The sequence below is a fragment of the Magnolia sinica genome, chromosome 1 (assembly GCF_029962835.1).
Source record: "Magnolia sinica isolate HGM2019 chromosome 1, MsV1, whole genome shotgun sequence".
In the NCBI taxonomy this organism is placed as follows: Eukaryota; Viridiplantae; Streptophyta; class Magnoliopsida; order Magnoliales; family Magnoliaceae; genus Magnolia; species Magnolia sinica.
The window spans coordinates 16,515,110-16,527,966 of record NC_080573.1 but is presented as its reverse complement, the minus strand read 5'-3'; the positions used below and the strand labels follow the sequence as shown (position 1 = coordinate 16,527,966).

General features: G+C 41.0%; 1 pseudogene; it reads right to left on the bottom strand.

Moving 5' to 3' along the window:
• Positions 1–2,115: 2,115 nt before the first annotated feature.
• Positions 2,116–12,062, bottom strand: LOC131241168 (probable sodium/metabolite cotransporter BASS1, chloroplastic; annotated as a pseudogene).
• Between the last annotated feature and the right edge of the window lie 795 nt (positions 12,063–12,857).

The window sequence follows — 12,857 nt, the reverse complement described above, 5'->3', positions numbered from 1 at the left end:
AACAAGCATGTCTCACAAATGGGAATGAGTTACTCAACTTACAATATATGATTTTGGGGTAGGACGGGCTACTTTAGCCAACCAACCCGGCTAAGCCAGGCTGCCCACGCCGAATTTGCGAGATTCCATCATATCAACGGTCGCATTCCATATTTATTTCTGTTTTTACTATTTTTAGTAAGTTTTAGTTTGATTATAACTCTTCATCCGTGTGTCCAACATGAAAAGCATTTAGAAAAATTCGAAGAATAGCGCGGTTAAGCCACATAGGACACTATAAATAGAAAATTTACTATTTATATAAGTTGCCAATTCTAGGAGTTTTAGTTGTAGTTTGATTCTGAAATTTCTCTCATTGCTTAATATCCCTATTTAAAAGGTTGTGAGCTCGTTTATTTCATTCATCAATCAAATTATGAATTTTATAGAATTTATTTCTATTTTTGTTGCTTTTTCCTTGTGGATTCTAGAAGTCTCTCTGAGGAGTCCCGAGAAGCTCCGTCGATTCGGAGTAGTTATCCTTGGGGCGTTTGGCTCATGGTATTAGATTCTACTCTGTCCCGTGCCAATTTCACTCCATGTTTGGGAAGAATGGAAAAGCTTGGAATTAGATTAGATGGAATTGCATTAGGTCCGTGCTCATTCCGCTTAATGTTAACAAGTTGTGTAGGTCCCACCATGATGTGTGGGCTATATCCACACTGTCCACCCATTTTTCGAGATCATTTTAGAGCATGGGCCAAAAAATAAGGTAGATCTAAAGCTCAAGTGGACCCCACCATAGAAAGCAGCGGGGATTGAATAGCTACCATTGAAAACTTCTTTGGGGCCACGTAAGTTTTGGATTTGCCTCATTTTTAGGCTCATGTCATAAAATGAGGTTACAAAACAGATGAACGGTTTGGATATAACACGTGTTATTCTCAATAGTTTCAAATGATAGTGGGTATATCCATTCAATGTACCACCATATTACAAACATAGCATGGAATTAAGCTTATCCCTTGGTAACAAGGGACAATCCTCCCACCTAATCCTTCCCAATACCATGCGCCAAACACCCCCTTGAGGAAGACGATGATCGACCTCATCACATTCATCCTGCGTCACAAAGTCTAACATCAGCCGCACGAATCCTTTTTAAAACCATTCCTTTGAACACATGAGCAGTGAACAACAGATTCCATTGTGCTGTCTGTTTGCATCTTTTCTTTAGGGGGAAAGAAGTGAAAGTAATGCATGCATGCTATCACGCTCATCCACATCATGGGACCCAAGGTCCTAATGACAGTGATTGAACCATCATAGCCGTTCAACCAGTGATCATCAAACAAGCCATTAAAAAGAAAATGATCAGTAGATCAAAATCAATGGGCAAAAAAACACTGCTAAAAGTCATCCCATTGGTTTGACTCTTATGCTATGCTCCGAACCATGATGGGGCCACAAATTGGACGGTCCAAAATTGGCCGGCAAGTATGACACGTTTGGTAGATAAGTAGCTGCAAATGGTTACCCTGCTGCGGATAGCAAACGGCTCATGAAACACATTGATCAGAGGACCCTACCAATCCAATCAGGGACCTTCAAATATACAGTATGAAATATAAACATCCTTAGCAATCAACCTTCCGACCTGAAAGGGCAGAAATTTGATGGCTAGGATAGTAGAATAAGTTTAATTTTTAACATTGCTTGATAGGGGCCACTGTATAGATGTTCCCAACTCCAAATTGACATTTCACAATGCCGCTTGCTATAGAGGGCTCTATCATAGGCTCTACTTTGTGAAAGCCAGTGATGAGGGATACTGGTCTGTAGGCTTAGAATCCTACTCATGGGCAGGCAAACCTACTCATAGGCGAGCTCCCACACTGTGAAACAGGGCTGTTCATCACATGGGCCCCACTGGGTATGCTTCCACTGAAAATAGATTAGTCAGGTCCTCAAAACTACACTTGTTCATTGAATGCGGACTAAATAATAGGTAGATTTCCCTGAATTTGAGCTGCATTCACATATGGCAGGGCCTATATGATGGATGGCCATCAGAGGCTAAGGTTGAGAACGAAATAGAGTAAAAATACAGAGACGTGAAGAAGCAAGTAAAAGATATGGTGGGAAAAATTTTAAACTGCTAAATCTGGGGTGGCAGTGTTGTCAATTGAACATGGGAGATCTGATATGCTCATGAAATCCAGGGGTTCATTTCTCCTGATGGCCTTTTAGCTGCACTGTTTCTACACATGAGAAATGCTCATTCCACGTCCCAGCTTCAATCACCAAAAACAAATGCTCCACCCATTCCCATGTATCCACATTTGCTGCAATTGGAATGTTCATAGGGTGGTCCCCACAATTCATGTGCCCTCCCCTTAAGAAGCATGCTGAACAACTTATAAGGTGGACCACCTGTCCATTTCATACATGTGGCCCACCTGATGAATGGACTGACTAGATTTTTGGTCTGAGGACAATTCACCATATGGACCACCCTATAAATGTCCTGGATCCTGCATGCATGCTACATTAGCACGTGTGGTGCATTTGTGTTCGGCACTTGAAGACATGGGATTAGCAGTTCTCCCTAGGCAAACATAGCAAACAGACAGAGGAAGAAAGACTGTCATTACAACGTATCGTTCCTGATTTTGGGTTGGTGAAGTGCATCGCCAAATTCCTGCTAAAACACTTCCATAGATTGAGTGGCACATGCTGGAAACAGCACATGGTACTGCAGTCAGAGGATTTTTGAAATGCTGACCAGCAAGCACTACACCAAGCACCGAGTTCTGTATATATACACATGAGAGCAATTGGCAGAATACACTGAAAAGTGGAAGTGCACTCTTCAGAAAAAAAAAAAATGAAGAATGATGGATTCATCTAATCAACAGGCATACATTTCACAGCTGCTTAGTAATCCAAAACAATTGATCTGATGGGCCACACCACAGATGAGGAACTCCCTCAAAATCTCCCTGATTGAAGATCCCATCCCTTTGTTTTTTTAACTAATTTCTGTTAAATGTGGACAAATGCGATGTTTTCTTATTGATCATTTATTTAGAATCTTCCAATCTTGAAGGAATTAGAGGATCCCCCATCCATGGGAGGACATCATCTGATTGAGCCATGGCTCCACATATGGGTAAGCAAAACTGTACATTTGCCAGGACCTGATATAATTCCTCCAGTAAAATACCTGCCCCTAAGATCTAAAATCAAGAGCGTCCATTACCTGCATGCCGACCTCAATGGAGATGGTGTGTGAAGACGAGATGTCGAGCCCGAGCATCCTTGAAAGTATATAGCCAAAGAAAAAACCAGAGGCATGAAGAGCACAGCAAGCAAGCACCACTTGCCAACCAGATATAAGGATGGCTGTGGCATTTTGTGCAATTGCGCTACCGCAGAGAAGGGCTACGGTTACCACAGCAATGACTGGCATGATGGGGGAGACAACCTTGACCGCTCCATGGAAATATTGATTCATGAAAGCACCAAATAATACAGGGGCGAGCACAACCTGCATGCACCTAACCATCACTAAAGAAACACTATAGAATTTAAAATAAATAAATGCTAAGAGCCCGTTTGGTAGCCACTTAAAAATGAGTTCATCTCATTTTAGCTAATCACAAGTATGCATTCAAGATCTTCGTCTCTCTTTTTTTGGCAAGGATTAAAATAAAACGTACAATTTACATAAACTATAAACTATGATCTCTGATACCTAAGGGTCCATTTGGGTACCGGATCCTGCATAAACGGGATTAAGTCAAATCCCGATTTTGACGGGTGCCAAACCCTCCACATAGGATTCCCCGCACTACGGCGGTGCTTTTCTCTGATTGCATGTACGCGAGGAAAGTGCTGCTTTAGTGCAGCAAATCCTGCATATAGAGCATGGGGCCCACCAAAATTGGGATTAGACTTAACCCCAATTACATGGGATTCCTTACCGAAACAGACCCTAATTGATATGAACTAAAATGAGATTAACTCAATTTTATGAGTAACCAAAGCAATTTGCACGAGGAGAGAGTGAAGAGGCAATTCACAGCACAGGTGTTTGCAATACATGCCACTCGCCTATCATATACACGCCGGCTGGTGCATTCATCAAGCAGTTCCTGTCCTGAACATTCAGTGACCAGGAAATTGGGCCGGTCCACTCATCAGGTCATCACATACCTAAGTTGAATAACCGAGTTGGTCATCTTTCTCCTAAATGTCCATTTTACCTGTGCAGGTGTGGACACTCAATGAGCAGGCCAACCTCATGAGTGGCCCAGATCTTGTACATGTGGGCCATGTCAGCACATGTGCCACAAATTTCCCTAGAACTTCTCAAAATGAGAACTACCACTTTTACAACCTGTAATGTTGAGAAAAAGAGCCCAGCTGCATCCACTGCAACAAATTGTCCAGCAAGTTTTGCTGTGAGGAAAGGGGTCATCACCAGCAATCAGAAAGCTCAAGAAAAGGTGGCATCTTCATGCCTTTGAAGAAAAGGGAATTACTTAGGAAAGCATATTGTATGAAAAGGTAGTGGTTGTTTCAGTACCACAGCAGATATGGTGCTTGCGGCGGTCATCAACACCGAAAGGGCTACATTTCCTCTGGAATACAAAAAGAGAGTGCATGTGACTTACTGAGTGCATGGTTACAGGAAGATCTAGATCGAGTGTACCTTGCTAAATAAGTGACTATGTTACTGGTGGTTCCTAAAGAAGAGAGGATAGGATAAGTTAACAAAAGCAACGATAGAAAGTGCAAAAAGGTGAAAGACAAGCAACACACATTAACTGCAACCCAATGTATATTACTCTCACACTGCAACCCAGCATGTCAATGTGTCAAGCATGGGGGGCATCTGAGCCATGAATAAGGTGGCCACTACCATGAAGACAATTAGCACACAAAAATCATGGCGGTCCTTGCAGTGGTCAAAAAAAAAAAAGACATTTCAAATCAGACCATCCAACAGTCTGATTCAGTGTACATGTTGGGCCCACCTGACTGGCCTGATTTCTTCACCACATGATTTTCACAGAGGACCCACTTATGCAACACTCAGATGCCTAACATGAGTCTTGCATGCGAATCACATGCTATGGGTTGTTGGTGGTAAGTGTATGCACACACACCTCCAGGACAGCAACCGACCAATATAGGCAATCTTAAAAGCTAGCTCACAAAGAATCCCGATAATGGCATCACCTGCAAACAAATCATTCTCGCATTTGGAGGCATATAGTAAAAGAAACCAAAACCAAATGCTTGCGTGCAATTACTTTGATCAGTACTTTGAAATGGCAAGGGTTGATCCACATATTGAACTAATAGTTGGACATGGAAAACAACAGCCTATCTCATATGTAGGGAGTCTTCTATGAATCAATTGAAAACAACTTACATCTATCAATTTGAATTCACCATCATTCCCTAAATCTTATCAATCCAACTTTCTTGTCCAAGCTAGCACAACAGCAAAATGCCTGACAAATTACAGCCATGCAAACCATACCGAAATTCGTGAAAAAATAAAATAAAATTCAACTCCTTAGCCTCACTATGCACACAGCAGAGTTTCCAGAATGCTATCATCATTTTGAAAACAGTTGTTTCAATCCACTCAACTATATTTCCAAATTGTTGCTCCTAATGTTGGCCATCTACCAGAGGTTAAAAAATAAAACTATACAATTGAAAATAGATGATTGGATGAAGTACCCAAACATATTATAGCCTACAAAGGGAAGAACAAAAAGCATCAGTCAGTGTCTCTTGCCTCCGCTCAAGAGCCTTTACCTGAAATTACACTTGGTACATCATTCTGCGATTCACTTCGATCTTCCTATTACTGTAAAAAAGGGATTTTTTATTTTTATTTCTCTCTCTCTCTCTCTCTCTCTCTCTCTCTCTCTCTCTCTCTCTCTCTCACACACACACACACACACACACACAAAAACACACGGGCAATCGAATCCATGGCCTCAGTTTTGAAACTCATGGAGTCTACGACTGAGAGACACCCCCCTCCCCACCCCCCCCCAACGAAAAAAAGAAGAAGAAGGAATTCATCCTTTTACTCATCACCTCATTAATACTTTCGTCTTATATCAGGCCTAATACTCCTCGTATGAGTTTTTTTTTTTTTTGTTTCATGATGTAGAGCAGGTCGCGTACAGTTACATGGCCAAGATGGATCAGAAAAGGCCCGGTCGACGACAGAAGTGATCCGGACCATCGAACCTTAAATCGGGCGTATCTTGCAATCCGGAATGAGTTATCTGACGTAAAATATATGATTTTGGGGTAGAACGAGCTACTGAAGCCAACCAACCCAGCTATGCCGGGTTGCGCAGCCCGGAATTGCGAAAAACCCCTGGATCGATGGTCGTTTCCCCGTTTTAATTTCGCTTTTACTATAAATAGTAAGTTTTAGTTTGATTATAACTCTTCATCCGTCGGGCTTTAGGAGTTGCGCCCAACGTGAAAAGAGCTTAGAATAATTAGGAGAACGGTTTGGTGAAGCCAAATAGGACACTTACTATTTTTGGCCGAAAACCTTGCGCATTAGTAGACATCACGACCGTCTATAAATAGTAAGTTTACTATTTATAGTAAGTCGCGGATTCTAAGAGTTTGAGTTGTAGTTTGATTCTGATTTCTTTCCCATTGCTTGGTACCCCTATTTAAAGGGTTGTGAACTCGTTTTTATTCATCAATTAATCAATTTCGAATTTATTAGAATTTATTTCTATTTTCTGCTTTCTTTCCTCGTGGATTCGAGAAGTCTCTGTGAGGAGTCCAGAGAAGCTCCGTGGATTCGGAGTAGTTATCCTCATCACGTTCATCCCTGCGTCATTTCAGCCCTCTTCTCAGATCATATTCCTTATGATCCAGTTAAAGCCTTGTGTGTACCTGAATCAACAGAGGCCATGGTTGAGGAAGTGGCTGAGACGAAAATGATAATTGGAAGCTTGTAAATCATCCTGAGGAAAAGAAACCAATAAGGTACTTACTATCAAATATTGAGCTAACAACTTTTAATAGATAGAGCTTATAGGTTTTTGATGTCACTTGACCCTATGGAATTGATTATACATTTGCCCCCATAGCGAAATGAGTTTCATTTGGGTAATGCTCTCTGTTGCAGCCATAAATCATGGGGTCTACATCAACAAGCTATTTTACCTCACTATCACTAGGAAGATATATCTTAAAATTCTTCTGGAAGCTATATTCTCTATCGGCATGGAAATCTCAATATTAATATATACACTGATGCTGATTGAGCTTTTTCTGTCCATGATCAGCGATTGCCATCTGGTTATTGCAACTATATTGATGGGCACTCCATAACATGGAAAAAGTAAGAAATGACTTGTTTTGGCCAGTCTAGCACTGAGGCGAAGTATCACCTGATGGTTCATAGTAATGGAAAACCTACTTTGCTTCTCAATTATTGAACACACAGCTTACCTTTGGGTCTTCTTTCCCTATGGCGTTCTTTTTTGATAATCAAGCTGCTATGTGTATTGCATCAAAACCAGTTTTCAATAAGAGACTTAGGCATGTTGCAGTGGACCGTGACTCTGTGCGCGGGAAAGTCACTACTAATCAGATCCATACTCCATATGTCAAGTATTGAAATCAAGTTGCTGCCTGGTTCAATGGGCACCTTTGATATTCGGGAGGGGAGCTGGATGTTAGTATTAGTGGAGGTACCATGTGTACACGTGTGCTAATGTGTCTTAGTGGGTCATGTACTCTTCTAATATTTGTTCTTTGGTCGGTTATCCAAAGTGCTACTAATTAAGGTTAAGTTTATAAGTTTAGTAAGAAATATATCATGCAACTTAGGGTAAGAAGTTTCCTAATCACTCATGTTCTCTCAATATCTTTTTCTTTTGCCTTCTCCCTCTTTCCTTCTTCTTCCTTTCTATGTGACACCCTCACAATAAAGGATCGCCCAATGACTCCTTAAAAGGTTTCAAACCTATCAAAATGGCTTAAATCTCCACTTCATTCAGGTCCTCAGTACTGGATGGCCCAGAGCAAGAAACAATCCACACTCAGTAGGGAAAAAAATTAGCCATTGGACATGTGGATGGTTCATAGGTTATGATTTTCGCCACATGACCAATCCACGATGAGATGCACCAAATGGACAATGTATATTACTGTCCGCATCACCACATTTACAAGATGCACACAATAAAAATGGTGATGCACACCCCAAACATCATCTGTCTTCTCTTATGTTTAGTGTGATTAGATGGATCCAATTAACATCTGCCAAAGCTCAAGTCATGAAAAAGCGAGTCTTGAAAGGTGTTACTGGAAGTAAAATGGGTTCGGAACTTACTGTGTATTGCAAGATGAAGCCTGCGAGCAATTCCTTGGGCATTGAGATAGCACCTCGCAGATCATCGAGGGTAAGAGTCATTCCCATACCTCACCAACATGGATAACATCAAGTTAACATCAATAGGGGAATAAGAGTAGGATGAATCTTTATTAATCCTCATCCAAAGACATACAATGCCTTTGGGCACCGAGTCTGTACATGTGGGACCTATGGTTGGTGATCCTGGCCATTGATCCGATTCCCCTGTGAGATGGTTTGTGCCCCAAAGATCCACCAGATTGAAAGATCCTAGCCATCCAATCTTTAGCTTTCTTGCTGAACATGGGCAGTTCTTGTGCTTTCTCTCAATTGTCTATTTGCAAACCACTGATCAAAGGGTTAGGATCTTGCATTATGAAGAACCTTTCAGGACATTGTCTATCCATGACAGGTACCATAAGATCAAAGCTCTGGATAACCAATATGCGGGGCCTGCTTGTACAAAATGTGTGCCCAGGACCCAAAATCAGATAACCCCCTCGACATTGAGGTATTACATGATCCAGACCTCATGTTATCATTGTGTGCACCTAGGGCCCATAGTCCTTGACCCAGACCATTCGCCTGATAGGCCCCACACTAGATGAAGAATGTGCAAAATCTCCCACATCGGAAGATCTTAGCTGTCCAATTTTTTCACTCTGTCAGATGAATCTGAGCATTGTCGTATTTTCATAACCGTCTGTTCGTGGGCTGCCAATCATGGGGGCATAGGTTTGCCTCCTTGATGAGATTTTGGCAGCAAATACCATCAAAGGAGTGGGCCATCCAACCAACAATATGCTGGTGTGTATACACCCCACCCGTGTGAAATTACAACAATTTGTAATTGTTCTTTAAAGAGAGTCATGTTTCCACCATTGTTGTTGCAGGAATTTAACTAGGTAAACAACACAAAATCCCATTAAACCTGCCCAAAACCCAAGCTTAAAACCTCACCTAAATTCCCTTCAAACACCCAGCAATTCAGCCCAAAAATGAGGAGTTTGGTGCCCAGTTTTGGTTTGGGGGCCCACTCAACATTCCTATGTGCAAACCAGCCAGAATCTTATTTCTGCCAGCCAAAGAGAAGCATTATTTAGGGAGCTCTCTGGGTGGCAGAAATACTTTTCTACCAGCAAAGGCAGCAGCCCTTCTTCAGGCAGCTAGATGGTGGGAGATCTTCAAATGTTCCAGGTGAACGTCGAAGGGGTCACTCGGAATGTCATTACATGAGCCAAGTCCAATGTGTTCCCCATGGAAGATAGTGGATCTAATGGAAGACATCAATGAGTGATCTTTGTGGAAATCGCGAGGTGTCTTTCACTTTTACTAGGTTCCAAGAGAGGCAAATGGCAAGGCTGATGGGCATCTCTGGGTGACATACTGAATTTTACAATGTTTTCACTCTCCCTCTTGGGGTATTAGAACTGTGTAATCTTCCTCTGCAATGTTGTTAGTTTCTTAATAAAAAGTTTGAATATATATATACTTTTTTTCTGCGAGCCAGAGAGCTACTAAAAAAATTGTACTCCCTGCTTGGCAGAAGAACTATTTCAGTCACCCAGTTTTCTATGCAAACCTCCATATTTGGGCTTGATTGTCTCTGGTTTCCTATGCCCAATTGATGCAATTTAGGATACATCATTAAGCTCATCAGAGCAGCTCCCTAACGAGCACTAGATCACTCCAAAACATGGTACAAACGCAAAGATATGTGCAAGAGAAAATGGTCGTTTGTGCTAATTCTCTGTAGTATTTTCAGCATGATTTGCCAGAAAGCCCTGCATGAGGATTTCAAAACGAAACTCCTTTATCTCCAAATTCAAAATCAGTTAGCCCCCAACCCATCCACTAATTACAAAATCTACCCTTCCAACTAACTTGCCTGGGGAAATTTCCAATCTAACCTCCAAATCTACACTGAGCTAAAATTCCTACAACTAAAAGAAGAACTTTGCACAATCAGAGAAGCAAAATGAAGAAATCAAAGGGTTTGGATTTAGATCCAGAGACAATAGAGACTCTCGAATCTAAGAAAGCTAAGAAGTATGCCTCAGCCTCCGAGCTTTGAGATATAACTCCGTTGATAGAATCCCTATCGCAACTCAAGTCAATCAAGATCAGACTCATTTAAGAGAAATTCCACACACCAATAAGCATTTTTTCCTCTCTCTCTTTTTTTTTTTTTTCCATTTTCTGCAATTCTCTTTCATATTCTTTTGATCTTTGAAAACCCATGCACAAAATCAATTCAATGAAGTACTGCTTCTTTTTACAGAGTAGAAAAAGCAGGGTGTGAACTGGGAAGGATGCGTAATACATTCCTTCTCCATCACTAAATCACTTGCCGGATCTCTAGTTCCCGGACTTGCTCGAATCAAATTGCAAGAGTTTTGGGTTTCTAACTGGTCTTTCAGTAGATTTTCTCAAAATCAGTTTCATCGTTTCCATCATCGACTATCAAGATTCCCAAATCCATATCTACAATCAGTGAGCTGTGGGCTCTGTTTCTACAAAACTAGACAACCAAAAAAAAAGATCAAACGGTATTTAATTCATACCGAGCATGGTGAGGGTGATGCCAGGGATCTGCCACTTGGAATCCAACCAAAGGAAGGAGGAAGGTCTGAAGAGGCCGACAACGCATGCTAATGCAACCCACATCGGGAATGCCATTGATATAAGCTCTCCAGCTGAAGCTATCCGCCCGAGGAGATCGATGCCGCCGCCGCCGCCGTCGCTTGAACTGTCAGCAGCGGCCGAAACTGCAGTTGATGAATTTCTACTTCTCCTTCTCCTTCCATTCCCATCGCTAGGAATCCAGATGCTGGATATAGCAGCAGCAGCAATGCCATGATCGCTGCAGTGGGTGTGGAACCCTCCTCTTCCCAACGGCTTTGATGGGAAGCTGGGTGGGGCCCACTTCCTGGAGCTGTCGATTGCTTTGTAGGACGGAGACTGTAGAGTTCTGCTCCCCTGCTGGCGGGAAGCGTGAGTAGAGATTGCATCTTGATTTTCTCGTGTGCGCGAGAAAGAGGGGAGCGGACGTTGACGGCGACAGTTATACGGACGGACATCCTTTACAACACCTGTTATACGCTCACCCCCAGCTGTGGGCCCCGCGATGTTGCATCTGTAAAATCCACTCTGTTCATCTGGTGAGAAGTATTATCTGGACCGTACATATAGAAGATAAGAAAGATTAAAAACTCGTGTAAGCCAAATCAATGGAAAGAACGTAAAATTGCTCCCCCGTCTGAGTTTTCTATTAGCTTTTATCTTTTCTTAAGCGAGTTACACTTGATTAATGGGTTGGATGGAAGATATAAACTATGGTTGCCTTACACACAAAAGTTGTTGGTATTTCATCCCGTTGGTGTGTTGGAATGTATATTCTTTTAGTCCATTGAATTATATATTTACTTTATTTATTCTCACATGGTAACGGGAGTAAATATGATTGGGACAGATTTATTGGAAGACTGGCCTAAATCCCTGTATCCTAGAAAATAATAAGTAGGATAAGTTGGCAATTAAATACATCATATGATTTAATACATTTATTTAAATTTTTTTTATGATTAAGTACATTTATTTCTAAGTATAGCCATATAATCGTGAATAAGTTGAGATAGCTTAATTCAATGGGTTAGCATTGATGGTGTGATTGCTATGTGCATGTGTACACATTTATTAGATCTAGAAACTTAAGTCCGATTCAGTCATTTGGTCTTAACTTTGCATTTCTTATGCTTACCATGTTTATTCTTAAACTTGAGAGGACCTAAGGTAGTAGTGAGAATTTCTTTGCCTTGATTCACCAATATATGTATTTCATTGGTGGATCTTGATTAGTTGGAAAATAAATCTTGCTCTCATGGAAATTTAGACTCTCAACAAAGAATATACAGGCCTTATATGTTAAGCCTTACATCATAAAATGGAATGATTGATTAGTATAGTCAGTCAAATTAGTTTTGTAAATCATTTCAACTATATAATTGATTTTCAAAATTATTATATACATTGTTTTGTAAAATCAATGATTTAGACTTGCTTTTTTGGATAATTAATCACAATCATGAGATATATTAGGCAACAATGGGCCTTAGGGTAGTACATAAAAGAATAAATGTAGAATAGCTTGAGGCAAAATGATTACATACATCATATTATATATATATATATATATAGAGAGAGAGAGAGAAAGAGAGAGAGAGAGAGAGAGAGAGAGAGAGCCCAAAGCTCAGCTGTGCACCAGTTCACACGAACTCGTGTGAACTTTTTAGAGAACTCATCTTAAGTGATGGGACTCCAAAATCCGAACGGTCCACATGAAGCAACACCTCATGCAACCTGTTAGGCCTAATTTTTACTTTGCTCCAAAACTTTGGTGGGCTATGAAAAATGAAAACACTTTCCTCCCTTGATTTGCATTTCTCTTTGCTATAGC